Genomic DNA, 17,160 nt, shown 5'->3' on the forward strand with positions numbered 1-17,160 from the left:
ACAATCTTTTTCAGTGAAGTCACATTTAGGCTATACAATGTAAAGTTTTTGAGCAGTGTCTGGGATTTTTGATCCTTAGAATGATGCAAACCATGGCTGAGAGGTGTGGGATATGCTGCTGAGGTGCAGTCCAGCATTGCCTGGAGATGGCACAGAGGGTGAAAGGAGCCTCCTGCCTTTATGCTCCTGAGTGCCCTCAGTCAAGTCTCCCATGTTCTCTTGCAGGCACTTTTGAGTGTCCTCCCTGCAGTGCAGGCTGCTCTACCAAGGCTGGGGAAATCACAGGTCCATGAACTACCTTACCAGCTCCATAACAGGCAATTGACTGGAAACAGGTACGCCATATACTCTGGGGATTAATAGGCCTCCTTTCTCCACCCTGTTTTGCAAAAGACCGCTTGGCTGTGTACAACTGCATGAATTCCCAGCTCAGGACTGTAGTTGGTAGAAGCTAGAAGGAGAGCTCACTAGATTCCTGTCTGTGCATGCTTTGCTGGTCTGCTCTATGTTATTTGATGTTATTTGGGAAAAAGTACACCTGTATAGCTAGTTGTCATGCCATTCATTCATTTACTCTGGAGCTGTTTTCATTCATGCAAAACTTTTATTAGCTTTAATGAAGCTCTCTGCAAATTCTCTGGCCATGGTCTCTCATGCACTGCTACGACTCCAGCAGGAAGGGAAGTCCCTCAGCTTGGTTTTGCTAGTTCAGACAGCCGTCCTTAATCCGCAGTGAGGCTTCCTGAGATGGTTCTTCTAATTTGAAATAAAATAAAAATACACTAGTTTAAAATGTCTCCACCTCATTAGCATGAAGTTTCAATCATCATGAAGTACTGAGCTACTGCAATACCAGTGCATTACTAATGGCCCTTAGGGAAGAAATATTTTTTTTGAAGCTACTCACTTTAAAAGACATGATGGTTCTCTGAATGATGCTGTTATATTCGAAATGTTAGTAATGGTCCCATTGGAAGATAGATTAGGAAGCAAAGATGAAAATGCCCAAAGAGGAAGTAAACTGTATTTATTATACAATTTTAGTTACAGCTTTTTACCAGCATGCTGTTAGCTTAAGATATTAACAGATAACTCCTGACTCCTGAAGTTCTTCCACATCTTGTTCTTTTGGGCTTCTTGTGATACAGAAAGTGCATACCTGCTGTATGCAACTAAGCTGAATGATGCTGTGTTGCATTTCTTTTCTAAAGCTGCAGTTGCTTCAGCCCAAAATGTGGCTGCTTTTTTTACTACGCTCCAGCAATAATGCAAACCCCCCACAACAGTGCAAACTGGCTGACTTTTCTAGAAAAGCTGATTTTTCTTACCAAGGTCTTGAAGTCAAACCAGCAAATGTTCTGAGAATTGTCATGAGTTAATGTCATGGTTTTTCAGAAATATATGAATATAGTAATTTGATTAAGGGCTTGAGCATATACTGAATATTATAAGGTGTAGAAAACTTTACTGTCACAAGACAGTAATTTTAGCTGGTGATAGGTTAGTTAGAAATCCATTTTTTCTGATCACCTTCTTTGGGAGTTTAACTGGTTACTTTATATTGCTCTTGGCAAGATGGGTGCCCGTCTGAGATGAATCATCTCCTTTTGCTTTCAGGCTTTTGATTTATGCCCCATTGGAGATTCTCTGGAGAATGGCATCAGCTTTATTCCCTGGGAGCAGCCCTATTCGTGTATTTGTGAAATCCCCAGGGAACTTCTTTAATAATAGCATAGTTGCTTTAGTGTTTTGTGTTTACGTGTACAGGTCCTCTAAGCATTTTCCAAATTCCTCCTGGGGCTCACCCTTTTTTATAATTATATTTTTATTCCAGTTAAGAACAAAAAGTTCATCAGGCTTTTTAATTTGTGTCAGAATGATTCCTCTTCTTTTGTGAAGGCAAATGCCTTGTCAGTACTCTGTTTTGCTCTTCGTTACATATCTCACTGGCCTGACTTGTGCTTTGCAGCTCCTGAGCTAAGCAGAACCGCAGTTCAGAGGCTGGTGAAGAGCTCTTTCTGCTCATGCTTGTCAAATTGAAAGTAATTTTTTGAGTGCTGAACTTGGTGACTTTGGCATTTTCTTTCTCTCTTGTTTTTTTGCTAGTTCAAAATGAGTCATCTCTGGCCACTTGACGATTACAAAGAATTAAGGCAGCTGATTTGTTTTAGGGAGCTTGAGTACAGTGTGAAAACATGGTGAACTGAAGGGTGGCTCTTCTCAGCCTTAAACTGCAGCACTGTGCTTGGACAGATGGCTTTGCCCTGTGGCTGGTTGCTGTGGCATTGGCTGTTATTTTGGAAGGTATGTGGAAATGTCTAAGAAAACTAGTTTTATGTCAGTAGGCTTTGCCTTATACAGGAATCTCTGTAGCCAGTGGAAACTTTTTAGGGGCCGGCAAATAGGTAAACATTGACAAGTGTGAACCTGGACACTTTTCTTCTGTTTTGCTACTTTGTATTTGAAAAAACTTAACCAAAAAGTTTTGCATAACATTTTACTGAGTTAGTGATGCTACATACAAGCACTGGCTCCAAGAAGTAGGGAAATTGGACCTATTACAAGATTCATGAACTCATCACAGTGCTCTACAGTAGGAAATGGCAGAGAAATGAGAACCTGCTTATCAGGAATGGCCCTTGGCTTGTTCCAGCTGCCAGACTCTGCCTGGCAAGTTTTTGGGAGGCTGCCAGTCAGCATGGGCCAAAACTGAGCCAGGAACCTCTACAGTGATTTAATGCTATAGACAACTGTAAGGTTAGAATGCCCAGGCATGCTCCCTTTTGATTTAGAGCCTCAGACTTAACCATCAGACTTAACATATTGTTGGAATATTGTTATTTTTTGGATCATCTGGTTTCACTGAGGCAGGTGCCATTCCTCTGTGCACCCCTGGCCCCCTGACCCATGTGGGATTTGCAGGGGGAGCATCTCTGAAAGTGGCACATGGCAGTTTGTCCCAGGATGTGTGCATAGGGGCTGTGCAGCTGGGACACTTCCCCGCCGTGGACCTGGAGCACAAGCAGCAGTGGCAGAAGGAGCAGCTCTAGTTGCTCCCTTGGTCCCACCAGCAGTTATTCTGTGAAACTGTATGGAGGAGCAGCCAGTTTGCTCTGATGTACGGCATGGGGTTTCCACAGGAGACTAGGCACCTGGTATGAATATCACCTGTTAGAATTTAAATTAAAATACAAATTCTGGCTCTACAATAATGGTACAAATTCAAGAGTTATACAGGACTTGAGTGCAGAGCTTCATGAATGTCAGGCTTTGGACAAGAGCCTAATAAATACTGTCTTCCTTAATAACAAATGTAGTGCCTATAATCTTTACCAACAAGAGGGGCAAGGTGATGGTGTCCTCTAGAGTTTAAATATAACCTGCTACTCTGCTGGAGTGAAAAGAGAGAGAAACAGTAAGAGAGACATTTATCTCCTCTTCTAACACAACAGACTCATCCTGAGTGATCTGAAAGGTAGTTTCCAGTACACAATAAATTTTGCTTTGGTTTATTATTTTAATAGTGGTCTTGGGCCAAACTGCAGCATTTACCATTTTTTACACAGTTTTTATTTTGAAGGATGTGGGGAATGTCATAATGTTGAATTTAATCCTAAAGGACAGGAGAGTGATTCCAGAAATGACTTGTGGCACATTGTGTAGCAATAGAGTGTGTTTTGGGAGTTGAATTCAAGCATTTGTAGGTAAGAAATTGTGGAACTTAATGCACATTGACTACATGCTATAAAATGTCTTTTGAACTGATAGAAAAATATAGTTTTCTCTGGCAGCTGTAAGATTACAATTAAATAAGTTCCAGATACCTGGCTGTTACATCTGCAGTAGCTTGGAAATGAAGGGATGTCAGTTTATTCCAGGTGATTCAGAGCCTGTGTGTACATTAATCTAATGCACAGCTTAATTTTAAAAAAGGCTCTAGCTCTGAAATACTTGAATGCTGGCTTTCCAGGAATGTGGGACCAGTGTTCAGGACCAGGGTCCTAGAGTTTGGTGTGGTGCTGTGTGGATGCAAATAGGGGTCAGGACTTAGGCTGACTTACAAGAATAGCAGCAAAACAAACAGCTTCTGCCACTCCTGTCCTCCCAGATAAGCTATTTACAAATAGTGTACCTAGTCCTCTGCAGCTGGAGCCCAAGACACGATGAGTGGCTGAAAGCACTTGTGTATACGGGAATTTTAAAATGACTAAATTAATCTTCTGCAACAAAATGTAATCTTTTGATGTGGATTCATAGTCTTAAAATAGATCAAAGATATTGGATTTTTTTTTCCAACTTTGAAGAGATTATTAGATAAAACTTACAAGTAATTTTCTGTGGAGATAGAAGAGGGAAGGAAAAGGAATTGAACAAATACAGGTTTATAGGGCCTGATCCCACACATTTCAACATTATTAGCTAGATATGTCCACATATTCTAACCTACTACACTCAAATATTTTATTTATTTTATTCTTACTTATTTATTAGTGGTCACTGTAAATCAGTGAAGGTAGAAAATTGATTTTGCTATCTGTGAAAACAATACTAATTATTCAGTTGCCACATTGTTTTAAAAACACATTTAGATAAATGTCAGAAGTAGAATCATCATTGAATCATAGAATGGTTTGGGTTGGAAGGGACCTTCAAGATCACCTAGTTCCACCCCCCTGCCATGGGCAGGGACACCTTCCACTAGCCCAGGTTGCCCAAAGCCCCGTCCAACCTGGCCTTGGACACTGCCAGGGAGGGGGCAGCCACAGCTTCTCTGGGCAACCTGTGCCAGTGTCTCACCACACACTGCAAAGGAGTGAATTTTTTCTAAAAGCAGAAAACCAGTGCACTGAATAGTCTGATCATCTGTGCTTGTAATGGCAATAATCACCATTACACTTTAGTGTCTGCCTTTGACAGGATCAACAGAGATTGTTTATGATGAAGAATCAACAGAACAGAAAAGAATTTCAGTCTAGATAAAGTCTATACATGAAGAAAACAGCACATGGAAACAGTAATTTATACTATCTTTTCTGACTGGAAGGGTCTGCAAACATTGCACAAATTAAGCCAAGTGATTTCCAAAACACGACATGCTATTTGTACATCACCATCAAAGGAAACCATACACGTAGATTGATTGTATGCTATGAATAGCAGTAATAACATTTCCACAGCATCTCTAGCCAGGAAACAAGTACTAATTAAAGTAAATTGCAAAGGGGAAAATGGAGTAATGGCCTTGTTTGCTTCATCATAGCCTTTCACACTATTAGCTATGCTTGAAAATAAAACTTTGATTAGTTGCCCCCAGAGTAGCATTAGGCAATGCACTGAAAGTACAGTATCTTGATTCTGCATGTCTGTAATATAGAATAATACAGAAAAATTTAGGAAAGACACTTCTGATAATCTGCACTGCTGACAATTTGTGACAGTTAAAATCTTTTGCTGTGTTCTGTGCAGCTCTTGTGCCTCTGCCTACACTCCCTGCTTACGCCTGCCCGGGGGCTGCCGGAACGCGGGGGGAGAGGCTGGGGTCGGGCATCCCCTCTCCCGGCTCACCTTGCTGCGTCTGGGCTGGAGCTGTCGGGTCATGGATTGGGATGGTGCTAGAGCTCATGTGGGGTCTGTTCAAGCATGGAAATGGCTGTAACTCATGTGAAATCCAGGGAGCAATAATCAGTTGGTTTGTGTAGGTTGGATCTTTAGACACCAACATGCATTTTAGTAGAAATCTCTGAAAAGGGGCTGTACCTCTTCTGTTGCATGGTTGCCTACACTTACTACATAATGAGTACCCCACTGCAAAGCCATTTCAGAAAAAAAAAGCCTCACTTTTGCGTAGTGGGGCTCATCTTGGCTGCCCTATAGTCAAGCGAGGGAAGGACTCCCCAGGACACAGCCTGGGTAGCAGGCAGTAGGCAGACAGCCCCAGGACTAAGGGCAGCGTTTGTGAATCTCTTGGAGCCTTGGCAAGCCTGTAAGTCCTTTCCTCCTATAAGCATCCTTTATCATCAGCAGAGTTTCAATATTTCACATCTCATCTTAGCATAAAATTTACATTTCTTCCTGGGAGTGTAAAGGACCAAGATTTTATCACCTTTATAGTGACATAAACCCAGGACCACTGCAGGCAAACTTACATAGGCACAATAGCAATCAGAGTCTTACCAGAATTTAGAGGATTATTTTTATTTTAGGAAAACACTGTTTTTTCAGCTTGTTGATCTAAAATTTAATTATATAACTATAGAAATAAAGCCCTGCATCCAGCCCTGTTTACAGCTGGGCCAATACTTCTGGTGAGAAGCAATGTAACCCTATCATTCACTTATCACCATGGTATCCAGGTATTGTTTTTCTCAGTCTTCTTGCAAACTGCACATATTTCTCAGCTATGCAGCCTGATATTCCTGAAAAAAAGTGATTAAAAGTGTGACTCCAGCAACCCTGGTATCTCTGACAAAATAGGCAATACCAAGATAGACAGGGAAAGAGTAATTCAGATAATCCATAGGTTCATTTCTCCCTGTCATATCTTTCTTTTTAAAATTAGTGTAACCTGTAAAATAGGAAGGTGATCATTACATTACTGAGCATTTGGACAGGAATTTGACTGCATGAACCTTTTGTTGCAAAAAGCTGGCACTTGAGCTTACTTCCTTAAAGATCAGCTCAAACCCTAACATTTTTACATTATTTTGAATAATTTGAAAAAGTCAGATTTCAAAATCTCTCTGCTTGCAGCACTGGAGCCAGACCTTTTTCCAGTGCTCAGGTGCTGACAGAGAAGTCCTTTTTCAAAGATGCTGATGACCCAACTCACCATGCTCATTTCATGTCAAAACCTAGCCACTTCTGTTATTGCTCAAATGCATTTCAAGTTCTTTTGAAAAGCCTGTCTTTTATCGCTAGTCTTTTAAAAAAGAAAAATCCAACAAATTAAACATTGTCAGTCGCTAGTGTCAGTCTATGGGCAGTGGATGAAGTGGGCACAAGAAGTGTGTGTCCAACAGTGGGACTGGGACACCGGGGGGGAGGAAACAATTTTAAATCTGGCCCTTGAGTTTCTTATACTGGCAGAAGAATGTCTTTAGACTTTCTGAGCAGTGGAACTCAGGGCGTTGCCGTAATTTTAGGGTATATTTCATTCCTCTGTTTTCATTACACTGTCAAAGTTCTAGTTGGTTTTTTTTGTTTTGTTTTTTTTTTTCTGAAGTTCTTCAGTCATTGAGATATTTTAGCATCTGGGAAAGTGCCACTGCTGAGTGAAGATTAACTCTTAATATTCACCAATTATTCACCACATTCATGAACATGAGGACTTCTTAGGCTGCCCTTTCACAGGTGAAGAAAAATCCTATGGACAAGGTGATATTATTGGCTGGTAGGTTGGTATATAACAGAGATGCTGTAATAGGAGGTTGCTAGACCTATGATAGTTGGCACCACCCCCACCCCCTTTCCCCCCAGTATGCCCAGTGTTCACTGGTATTTCCATGACTCTTTGCTTGTCATGCGCAGGTTGCTCTTGTTTTTCCTCAGGGCTGTGGATGCTGTCAGCATGGCCAAGTGCCTGGGTGTTTGGCAATTCTCTCCCTCTAGCTGTAAGCGCTTATTCAGAGCCTCTTACAGAAGTCCTTCTGAATGCCTGAACCCCAGCTAAATTCTCTGTGGCAAGGGTCAGTAGCTCCATTGACCTCAGCAACATTGTGAACGCTTCTAAATGGTCAAAGCTATGGCCATAAATCAGGTACTCCAGGAAAGGTACCATGTTTGACAAGCAAGAGATGACAGCAGCTGTCCATGGCTCCTGCAGCTGCTGTGGAGAGTTTGGTGTGTGATGTGGCTGGTTGTAGGATGAGCTAGGTAGGAAGAGCCCATAGGAGATGCTGCCTGGCTGGCTTGGTCACATACATGTGAGCTCCTGAGCCACCATAGCCTCGCTGCTGGTGAGGTGACATAGCCCACGGATGGGAGCTAAGTTTTAACTGCCCAGGAGTGAGACTCAGGCTATGAAGTGTCGACTGGCCACAGCTGCATTGCAAAATGACTTTTATGACAGTAATAAAGGAGAGAGATGACAGTACGGAGAGAGAAGGCCCTTCCATTCCCAGGGCCACTGGTACTGAAGCAGATTCTGGCTCTGAATGTCACTAACAATTGAGTGTGTAATAATACAACTTCATCTGCAGTTTCTAGGGTCTGAGAGCAGATTATGGTGGGATTTGCTGGGCAAAAAGTAGGATAGTGATGTTAGAGGTCTCCTCTCTTCCTGTTTGTGTGTTCTGGTGAGGTGCTATGCTCCCAGTTAAGAGTGGGGGCAGAACCATGCAGTCCCTTCTACCGCAAACCACTACTGCCACAGAGCAGACTGTTGCATTTGTTTTTTTCCTGCTGCTCAGAAGCACTCTGATTTACTTGGCTGTGATAGGCATGGCCAGCTTCCCTGCCTACTCTCAGTCTCATCTGACAATCTTTGTAAGGAAAAGAGTCATCAGATCCCCCCATGCCTCCAAATGCCTTCTCTGGCAGGAGAAAAAGACCTTGAGGCGGTGACAAGCAGAGATGAGAGTAGCTCCTTGGGAGTCCTGCTGCTCTGCCCTGAGAGGAGGGTGAGCAGGGTCTGCAGATGGGTCCCCGAGTTTTCCCAACCTCCCTGCAGGCACATTTCACCACTTCCCACTGTGGCAGCTCTCGTACCAGCACAAGTCCACTGCTTGTTGTGTGGTGTTAGTCAGTGCCACAGTGATGCCTGGGGTGCTGAGAGAGGTCATGGGCCATAGCTCTTCCCAGACACAGACATTGTAACTACGACTAAGTTGATGTAAGCATACTGTTGAAAGGTGGTCCTTAAAATGTCACAGGGTGTCTCTCTTCCAAAAGATAACTATTTAAGGTAAAGCACTATGTAACTACTGGAAGTAGTCAGCTATTCAAAGTTGATTACCTCTGCTAATGAAAGGACTAATATTCTGCAACTGTGCAGCGTACGTTTATTGTGGAGCAGATGTTGGGATTTGGAATATATATTGAAGAGACTCCATTTTCTGTTTATTTTCAGCGTGATATTTGTTGCTTGAGTGTATGTTATTGTGAAGCATTTGGGAAGATTAAACTTGCGCCTACCAAGTTCCTAGCAAGGTGTCTTGAAAGTTCTCGATGGTTGATGGTAGAGTTCACTCCTTCATTTACCCACACTGCCTTAATGAGGAGCACATTTACAGCACCCAGTGGTCCCATCCAGATGTCACAGACTGGAGTCTCCCACTCCAGAATATCAACACAAATCGCTGCTGCCACTAAAGTTGAACCAAGAGAATAAAATTATTCAGCAGCAATTTTATTATTCGTTGCCATATGGCTTTAAAACGCAGTGTAGTTGAGCGTTGTGGCATTTCTGTGTTGTAAGGTTGAGATGTAATTACTGGAGAATTTCCAGATCGATATGTTCAGCATTTTAAATTTTAGATGCTAATTAAAATGTGTTTCCTATTCCCATTGATTTCCTTTTTTTTGACTTTTTCCATCACAGTCAAGAGGAACACTGTAAAACCCTGTCTCTGTGGATAATGTATGGACAAGAGCAGCTAGCTGCATTTGAAGCAGAATTAGACAGAAATGGTACAATGGGTATGGCTATGGCTAACTTTTCCTCTGGTGCACTGTAAAACAATTTCACAGTAAAATAAGTTCTGAGAAAGTAAAAAAAAGATTATCACTACAGCCTGCTCCCACTGGAGACAGAAATACATGGATTAACAGGAGAGAAGCTTTTCTGGGTGAAGTCACTCAAATTCAACAATTATCTCTTGTATCCTGTCAGTTAAGAAAGTTGTGCTGAAATGCTTTGATTATAGTGTGGAAAAAGAGAAAAGAATGAAAGATTAAAGGAGCTGCAGGTTATAACACATGGAGTTAGAAACATGTGTCCTTTTGCAGCTTTCTCCCAACCAGGGCCATGGGACTTTGGGGGCACTTCAAATAAGAGAAATTGTCATTATGTTCCTGCTCACTATGTGGTTTCTGGCTGTTCATAGTCTTGTGATACTGTTGGCTTTATCCTGCCTTATACCATATTGCCAATGATTTACTCCAGAAGTTTGAACCTGTGAGCCCCAAAAGAGTGTTGCACAAGGCCACGTGAGCACTATGGCAGGCAGCTAGTGCCTCATCAGTGAGGGATTAATTGCATTGTAACACCCTTTGTACAATTTATTCCTTAGCATAACCCAGAGAAGAACCTTCCCCAGTTCCCACAACCATCTACTCTACTGTCATACTATCTTTACTGCTATTAAAAAAAAAATTTCAAACTGCAATTGCACCCCACTAGTTCTTGCTACATCCAGGACGAGTGCAGCTAATGGCCTCTCTTTCTGCAGCAACCTCTCACAGATATGGGTATGCTCAGTGTGGTGGGTTTCTTTATGCTGAGCCCTAGTTCCTTCTTTCTTTCTTCGGAGGCTGGTGTCTACCAGCACCACAAAAACTTGTTTCTCTTTTCCAACCTTGATGATTCTGTGATTCAAATGCTATGTATCAGTTTCATTTCATGTCAGTGCGGCTTCGTCTTGTGACCTGCCAGGCTGAAGTGCACCTCGTTGTGACCCCTCAGTAGTGTCTCAAACACATTTGGTGGCCTTGAAATCCGAGCGAAAATGTGTAAATCACAATTCTCATCAAAAATCTGCAGGTCTACAGGCCCAAAAAACTCTGTCTGTGCCAACGATGCATAAACTGACAAAAAGCAGAAAACAATGTGATAGTATAAGGAGAGGGCTGGAACTGTGTGAGGAGTGAAGATGCTGTGGGAATTATGCTTAAAAGACACAACTGATACTAAGGAGAAGGATGTTCTCAATGGGTTGGTGTCATGTTGAAATGGAGTCAACAGGTAGGCTGAATAACGTAATTTTCCCCTCCATATCCTTTGCAGTTCCCCTGAAAACATCCATCAGGAGCAGTGATTTTGAGCGGGTCAGGCAGGCTGTGAGCACCCACTGAGCAGCTGTACAGATATTTGGCCAGTTCAAACATGGAGAACAGTTCCAGTTTGTGAAAAGAGAAAAAAAAAAAAAAAAAGTGGATTTTGCTTTAGAGGACTGAATTACAAATTGGTTTACTGTACCTGAACCATCTGGTCATGTGTAAACCTAGGCTTTAGCTGTCAAACCCCAAAGACTCTGAACCTGAACACACAATTTTTTAATAAACATTATGCTAGAATATATCAATAGATGAATATAGCTCCCCATTCTACTGCCAGTATAAACTAGGCAATACGGAAAGACCTTCACTGTTTCAGTATTAACAAGATAATAAAAATTCATGAAGCATTCAAAGCTGCTAGTTAAGCTGTGTGAGATTTTCTGAATATGCTTTATATAGGACTAGGCTGAAAATAACTGATGAAAACTTATTTTCAGTGGCTTTCAGCTTTTTGTTTTCAGTTCAGCAAGAGCTATGATTTGCAGCCTATTATTATTTGGCCCTAGATGTTCATGGACAGCTCACATGGAAGTACACTGATAGTTACTACAAACTTTGCATCAATAACTGGGAATGAACGTAGAGAAATCCAAACCAGCAGGGAGCTGCAATCCCTTTTCACTAATTGTACACAGTTGCATTTATATTTCAAGGACTAGAACTATATGAGTGATGATTTATAGAACTTCTCTTTTCTAACTCAAGAAAGCAAATCACTAAACTCTTGACAGATACATAATTTAATTTAAAAATCTGTCAACTGTTCTGGAGAAGTGCTTCAGTTTGTGCAATTTAATAAAGTCATACTTAATCCAATGTGTGTGAGGAGATACAGTTTACTGGATTTTATGGATTACTGCTATTAGCATATGGAAATTTATTTTTTTTAAATCTTGTAGGGCACATAAAGTTTCACTTTATATATATATAACACCATATAATGACAGGCCACTTTTGTACACAGTCTCTGTTTTGAATAAAAAGATCTCTGCACTTGTAATTTTGGAAATGAATCACATAGCTGCACGATTAACCCAAGAGCAAGACTCTTCTTGACTCTGAGGTGCACATTTCTCTGTGTATAACTATTATTTGAATATATTGTAGAAGAAATAGCTGGAAACAGCAATTATCTGAAAATAACTATTAAAAATATCAACTACCATCGTAACAACAGAAGGCATTTAAAATTCATGAGCATTCTTCATACTCTACTGAACGTATACAAGGAATCACTGACTATTTAGCTGTCTAATGTATGTTTTGCTTTCCATTTTGCATTGGGATACATCTCATGCAGAGCCATTAGTCACTACAGTGGCAGAACTGTATTTGCTCCACCAAATCAAAGTGAAGTCTAGCCAAACATGTATGTGATTGCAGTGTCATTGGCAGTGGACTATCACACCTGAAGTTAAACAAACTTTGACCATTATGCATAAACTTTTTTTTTTTTTTTTTTTTAAAGCAGTGATTTTTCCTTGACTAGAAATGCTTGTAGGTGTTTATGCTATCTTTTAAGTCTAATGTGCTAAGGATGCACCTCAGGTCAGAGGGTCAGCTGGCAGAGACTGGCTGGTCTGAGCTTGGCATTTAACTGCTATTTCTGCTTCTCACATCTCCTTCACAGTTCGTTTTCTGTCTGAGAAGCTGTTGGAAACATAAGCAAAATGCAGTGAAGTAGAGTGGTGCTGCTCCTTCTCCTGACATGGAGTAGGAGCTTTGCAGCCCCCAAAGCTGTCCTGTAGGTGAGAGGTGAGCTGGCTCCTTCCAGGACAGAGGCAGCTGGAGGAGGAGCCTCAACACCTCATGTATTCCAGCCTCAACACCTTCATGTATCTTTATGACACTTGTGCTGCTTTGTCCTTGTTCTCTTATAGCCCCCAGGTAAATCCAGCCGACAACAACACAGACTTTGAAAGGGGCTGTGAAGATGTTATTTGATGAAGTATTAAACAAGTACAGTGCGAGGTTGTTTCTTGGTTTTACAGTGCAAGAGAATCTGATCTCCCAGCTGTCTGCTCCATGTTAGAAAGAGGCAAGGGCTGCAGTTCTTTTGCTATGGAAGACATCTAATCAAATGAAGAGACCACCAAAAAATACAGAATAAAGCAACTCTTGAGTTTCATAAATACGAAGCACAAAAGGTCATACAGCACATTAAGCAGTTATCATGTATGGTCTCACCCAGTTTTATGGTTTTTGTCATTTAAGTAATTGTTAAAGGACTAAACCAAGCACTTCTGCCAGGCTGAGGGGGAGGGACTGGATCTCAGATCTGCTGCCAGCAGTGACAATGTGTAGGAACTCGGTCCAACCCAATCAGTTTTAAGGAGGGCAGATCGCGTGCTGGTTGAGTTGTGTATGTAGGTCAGATGAAATATTACAGATAAATGCCCAAGGCAAATCTGTTCATTGTACTAATTCCTACAGAGCAGTTTCTCAAAGCAGAAAACAAATTGTAGAGGCAATTTTAATTTCACTCTTTTTAGGTGGTAGCAGTAGTATTCTGGTTAGCTCCGTAATAAATATATAGGACCACAGAAGGGGGAGACTGATAATATCTGCTGTATCTTCTCTTTACTGAAAAAAGGACTCACTCTTGCTAATTTTTAACCTTCTGACTAGCCCTCATTTATGTTGGCAGTCAATCACTTTCACACTGCCACAAGCATTTACATGAATATTCAATGCTGTGTAAAAGTTTTGAGTGAAATCCTGACCTATGATGGAAGGGAAGGGTAAAATGCCAGTTAGCTGCCTTCAGGATAATGCTCACCACTACCTACCTCAGATCCCATCTACAATATTTAATGGTAAAACCTCTCCAGGAGCTACAGCCTGGAACCCCAGAGCTGTATGGCTTTTATATTTGACTTGTCATTTTTGTTTTGATCATGAAATAGGAGCAACCTAAAAGAGATCTCATTATCATGTGGGGGCTGGAAAGAGTTTTCTGTTGTTGGTCTGGTGGAGCTGTTCATGGTATAATTGATCAAAAGTGGTCATCATCCATGATCTAATATTGTGTACAGAAGAAAGTGTTGTCAGGAACTTTTGTTTGAAAGAAAAAAAAAAAGTATTTGTCTTCAAAATCTTATTTTTGAAGTAGTCTTGAGCTTAATGACAGTGAAAGGATGTATGATGTGTTACAATTTTCTGTCACTTCTAAATTTAACAAAAAAAAATGTCAGAACTGTGAACAATTTTGCATTCCAGAGTGATCATCTCTTCAGCACTGCGTACATCCCACGTGCCAACATCACCCATTTCATTTGGACTCCATTTCTTCAAGCTGTTAGTTTGGACTGCAAGGCTGACCCCATTTAACAATATAGTTTGAGAATATTTAAGAAGCCTACTTATTAGGATTTTAAAATTTCAAATAATTGAAGCCAGCTGTCCTAGTCCATAGAAAAGACACAAGCTTGCCAGACATGCTGATTCTCCTCCTACTATTGCTGAATTGTTACCATTTTTTTCTGTCTTACTGACACTCATTTCTAATGCTTATTAAGCCAAGGCTGTGAGCAATCAGAAGAGGCTGAAACTAGTACTATATAAGAGCTTTGCAAAATTGAGTTAACAAAATGTAGCAAAGCTTTTAAAAGAGCAAAGAAAGTTCAGCACACAATTTCCCAGTGATTATCACTAGTCATGATGTTCCAATTTTCATCTGAAAAACTCCCTTGTATAGAGAAAGCTTAGGGTTTTGTTTTTTTTTTTTTTTTTTTAAACAGTTGTGAGACTTTATTTATACGGGGAGACCTTAGAGCAGCCTTTCAGTATGTAAAGGGGGACTTACAGGAAAGATGGGGAGGGACTCTTGATCAGGGAGGGTAGTGATAGAACAAGGGGTAACAGTTTTAAACTGAAAGAGGGTAGATGTAGATTAGATGTAAGGAAGAAATTCTTCACTGTGAGGGTGGTGAGGCCCTGGCACAGGTTGCCCAGAGAAGCTGTGGCTGCCCCCTCCCTGGCAGTGTCCAAGGCCAGGTTGGACGGGGCTTTGGGCAACCTGGGCTAGTGGAAGGTGTCCCTGACCATGGCAGGGGGTTGGAACTAGGTGATCTTTAAGGTCCCCTCCAACCCAAATCATTCTATGATTCTATGATTTTATGATTTATTTATTTATTGGGTAGTGCTGGGATTTCCCCACTTATATTGTATTCTGGGTTAGCTCATAGTGCTTACTGCAACCTCTAAGAATTATGACAGCATGTCTGAGCAATGATCCAGATAGAGTGTCATCTTGTCTCCATAAATTATCTGTACATCTCAAAAGGTGAAAGAATGATCTAACAGCCAATTATAGGCTACTCAGCTCCTTAGAAATTTATCTTCTATTAGCTGTAGCTTTTCCTTTTTATTTCTGTTGCCTAATTTAAATTTTAAAGTTATCATAAATTTAAATACCTTAGCCTATAAAAATTAATTAATTCTATTTTTTGCCAATGAATTCTAAAGCTTTAGTTATGCATTTTTGAATTTTCTATTACTTTTAAATTTGCTTATTGAATAGATCCTGTGCTATGTATTGTAAAACCAAGACATCCATCTTGTATCCTGTTTTCTCATCCACGTTTCTTCTTAAACTCTTTTTCCATTAGAAATCTTCAAATAATTATCACCTGCCTCCTTCTATGCCCTTTCTTTAGAGGAGAACCAGATTTGTAATATTATATTTTTCGTGTGATGTCCTTTGGCCCTTTGTTTTCTTTGATTACTGTTGCAAAATGAGCAGTGTTTTTATCATTAGCTCAGAGTGATACCTGAGATGCCTTCCTATGTTTTATACTAATTAAATCAACAGTAGCAATGTCTAAGCCACTCAAACAATTTCTCAGACACAGATTTCACCTGTCATCAACTGTTCGGTCACAAACTTCTTATCTCTTCCACCTTCTTCATGGTTTCAGTGTTCATGCCCTCTCTAAAGTCTACAAAAAAAGTTTAACAGCGAAGCCATACCTGTCTGCAAGAGGGCCATACATGGGTTGCACAGCATCATCCTTCTGTCCTGCTGAGAGATGATATCCCCCTTTCTTCCTCTTAATACTTGTTCACTTCTCAGTTGATGAAAATGTAATTTCTAATGACACGCTGGCTCACCTCATCCTGGAGTGTGTCAGCATGAGAAGCAAAGCACAGTCTGTAACAGGGGAAGATGGGGAGACAAGAGGGAAAGGAAGGGAGAGGGTGGCAGTGAGACCTCCCCACCAAAAGGTTGTGAGCTACTGGTGCACAAAATACATCTGAGTTTCACTAGATACTGGAAGAGTATATTTGGCTTAGCCCAGACTGAACATTATGCTAATACATCCTGCTTCCTGAGGGGCTTCAGTAAAATTTTTTTCTCTAGTTGGATAAAGAGTTTTAATATTTTCCTTTGATGTCTCAAAAGAAAACCCAAGTTACAATTAAGGATAACTCTCTTATTCACAAGTTCCTCCTGAAGCCTATTTGATGAAAGGAAATTGGTTCCCTTACTACATGTTGGCAATTATTTTAGCATCAATATCCAGAGCTGGAGCTACCCTGAGAAGGATTTTCTCCAGCTTTGCATCAAGGTGATTCCTGTGCTGTGCAACAAGCACATGAAAAACCCTTGCTGACTGTTAGTTACCCAGATGATCAGTCTATCACAGCTCAGTGAGTGTATCGATTCGGAAGAGAGGCTTCAGCCTGCCAGCGATAGAATATAAATTGTCTAATCATGGTTTATTGGAGTGTTGTGTTAAAGCAATATATAATTTCTTAGATTATCTGTTTACCTCACATTTGTTTACAAAATACAGTTCCAAGGAATTAAGAAAAACTCCATTATTTTTCCTTTGAGGAAAGTAAATTATATAATATTATCTATGTATCAAAATGTTATATATTATAATATATAATACACATACACACACATTAATATAATTTTATATATGTAAAAGGGGACAAAATTTTTGTCTTTTTTTTTTCTGTCACCATGGAAAGACCACGCCTTTTTTTTTTTTCTTTTTTTTTTCCCCCCCCCCCCGATAATTTTTCTGTTGCTAGCACCAAGGTGCTATGGAAGAGAAGATATACCTGACATTGCCACTGCATTGTATTCTTTCCAGAGTAATTGCAAATGGATAAAGAACTCTTTTGATCCATGAAATCACTATGAGTGGGATC

Source organism: Athene cunicularia (genome assembly GCF_003259725.1).
Source record: "Athene cunicularia isolate RWA chromosome 4 unlocalized genomic scaffold, athCun1 chr4_part1, whole genome shotgun sequence".
NCBI lineage: Eukaryota > Metazoa > Chordata > Aves > Strigiformes > Strigidae > Athene > Athene cunicularia.